This window comes from Pinus tabuliformis, chromosome 2_2 (assembly GCF_031772625.1).
Source record: "Pinus tabuliformis cultivar Carrire ecotype Pingquan chromosome 2_2, CPIR1, whole genome shotgun sequence".
Lineage (NCBI taxonomy): Eukaryota > Viridiplantae > Streptophyta > Pinopsida > Pinales > Pinaceae > Pinus > Pinus tabuliformis.
This window is the reverse complement of record NC_142300.1, coordinates 794,755,224-794,758,517: the sequence shown is the minus strand read 5'-3', so window position 1 is coordinate 794,758,517 and position 3,294 is coordinate 794,755,224.

Sequence of the window (3,294 nt, the reverse complement as noted above, 5' to 3'; positions counted from 1 at the left end):
AATCTTGCTAAATCTTAATCAAGTACTTGATCGCCTCGCCGTGTCTCTCGAACTAGTTGGTTCCCAACTAGTTCTTCTTCATACCATTTTTCCATAGGGTCTACCCCCCTTAGCTTTGCTATAGGGAGACAACTTAAACGGAGAGATTGGGGATCAGGGTGACAACCCCCAATTTGAGCGTTGTCGTGGTGCCTAGACATTCTGTGCGACAACAAATCTATTGCTTAACTTTTTCTATTCATAAAATTCTAGAACAAACAGAGGGTTTTCCCAGTTGGGTTCCCTAGAAAAAAAGTTGTGTTTTACTATTGTGTCATTGTGATTTATTTATGTTTCTTTTTTGCTGCAAAATTTAGTAGAGAAATTCTGTGTCTATATGAAAATAAATTATAGTTTAGATTGTTCATATTAGCAGATCAAAATTTCGTGGATTTTCTTCATTGTATCAAAGCTGTGAACATAATTGATCAACACATTGATTTCATATTTGAGAGATGGCCACAACAGGGTTGAGAAATTTGAAGCAACCTAAGAACATAATTGTATGGACTGTTAGTGGCTGATTTGCAAGCCCTAGATCAGTCAACGAGTTAACTGTGTGGGCAGTTTTGGAGGCCTCGAGGAGAGTGATAATAGGGCTGATGTGTCATAGTGACAGGGAAGATTTGTGTGCCCTTGGAGCAACATTCCGGAGTAGCCAAAATCTTGACAAGTGGGCAATCTTTGAAGTTTTCATGTACAATGTTCATTGAAGGACTATTGCGCTGTTAGGAGGTAGAGTTGTGGGGCCCTAGTTCAGTGGGTTGCAGATGGCCAAATCACTGATAAGAGGGCAAATCGAAAAGACCCAATGAGTAGACTTTTTAGTGGAAATAGAGGCTTGCTAGTGGGATAGATCAGTGAGCCAAAGTTCGGTGACGCAAAAGGAGATGTGACCATTGATAGTGGCAGATTGTAGAGCTGGAGATGCACGCCTTCTGAGGGAAAATTTGTTGCAGTGATCAAAGGAAGAGGAGGCAAAGTACCTTCCAGATGTGTTTAAGGAGCATCCTTCCACATGACTGGGAACAAGAAGAGTTTCAACCACATGAAGGAGAAGGACATGCAGTTTCAAATTGAGCGAGGAGATGATGGTTAGTATGCAACTAGACGAGTTGGTATTGTCAGTTTTCAAAGGGAGTGAGGTAATCCTCTTCATCTTAGAGAGGTTCTCTATGTTCTAGGATTGAGGCATAATCTTATTTCGGTAGCTACCCTTGAGGACAAGGGATATGATATCATCTTTAGCAGAGGTAAGGTGTACTTGCAACACTTAACTTTTGGATGCAAGAAGTAGATAGGTGTGACGGTGAAGAATCTCTACAAGTTGCAGGTGGAGATTGGTGTAGCCTTGAGCAACAAGGCAGGGAGAGCTTAGAGTAGAGAAATGGTGGTTGAGCAAGAGCAAGTTACAACTCTCAAGATGGAGCCTCAACCAGTATCTTAGTTTCAGTCTAAGCTAGTTGGCAGTTGGGATGACCAACATGATGATGATGACCATAACCCAGGGTGAGTGGAGTCAACCACTCAGTCGGATACTTCCAATATAGGGAGAGTTCGAGCCAAGTGGGCAGAGAATTTGGTTAAGGGAGATCAAAGGAGAGTTGAGTCTCTTAGCATAAGAAGCAGACAAAGGTACACAAGGTACATGGCACTTATGACTAAAGTGGTGGACTTGTAGAGCATGGTGGGAAAAAACTGATCTTCAAAGCAGGTCCATAGAAGAAAGCAGGGAAGCCTTCTAGTTTAGAGGGAATAACTGCAACAACAAAGAACATGGTAGTGTTGGAGACAGATCCAGATGGATGAGGTTCTTCTTGGAACACCTTCCTCGCTAAGAGGGAGTGTTGAAAATAGTAGCGATAAAGAGTTCCTTGATTTGTGCCTTAATCAAAGGAACCACAACGAGTTTTTCCTTGACATGCTCGAGTTTCCTATAATTTAGGACGATTTCCTAAAATTTAGGAATTGTTCCTAAAAATAAGGACGAGTTTAAAGCAGTTAATTGATGTGTTAAAGTGGAAGGCCGAGTTACCAATATTCTAGTGTGAGTTAATTGAGGAAAAGATTGTGTGTTTGAGTTTCAAGTCCTTGATTTGAGATAGGACGAGTTGCATGAGTAGTTAACTCATACTAACTCAATCAATCACAAAAGAAAACTCCTTAATTAGAACTCACTAAACTCAACGATTTGAATTGCTTTCAAAGTAGGAACGAAGGCACAATTTGATCATTTTCTTGTGAGCACAAGTTGGTGAGACAAGACAATAGAGCTCACGAGTTTGTGAGAAGGTTGCACAGGTTTATGTGTGGAGCTTGTGAGAGGAAGAGTGTGCAAGAGAAGTATGTGCACAAATTGGTAGAGGGCAACAAAGATCAACAATCTTGCAAGGGTTTCATGCTTAGAAGAAGCAGGGAAGACACGTGTTTTTTGATGAAACAATTATTTTGTAAGAGATCTATTGCTCGACTTTTTCTATTCATAAAATTCTAGAACAAACAGAGGGTTTTCCCAGTTGGGTTCCGTAGATTTTTTTTTTTTTTTTTTTTTTTTTTTTTTTGTGTTTTACTATTGTGTGACTGTGATTTATTTATGTTCCTATTCCGCTGCAAAATTTAGTAGAGAAATTCCGTGTCTATATGAAAAGAAATTATATTTTAGATTTTTCATATTAGCAGATCATAATTTCGTGGATTTACTACACAAGGATACCGAGGATGAGTTATCACCAAGCTATTATCAAGATAAAAATAAATATTGGCTTACTACCAAGGACAAACACTATAGGATTAACATAATTATCATCAGATCCCGGAGCAAGGATGAATATTGAATGGCATTAAATATGGTAACAAACAAAGTTGGTTGGAAATTGATAATTGCTATAATAGTTTGTATGGCATTTATGTTGATTGTTTGAAACTAGTTAGCAAGGAACAAAAACTAACTCGTGAGAGTCCAAACTTTTAGTTTCATGTAATGTCAGGAATTCACCTCAATAATTAAGTTGTCTAATCAATATTTCTTTGGTGGTGATTGTGATGTGATGACATGTTAATAAATAATTGAGAATGGTATTAAGCATGGAAACCAAAGAATGTTGGTTAGAAATTTGTAAGTACTGGAATAGTTCGTGTGACATTTATTTTGATAGTTTGGAAGCAGTGAGGAAGGAACGAGGGTGAGCTCGAGAGAGTCCATACTTTTAGTGACTGCTTCATGTAATATTCGGAAATTACCTTAATAACTGAGTT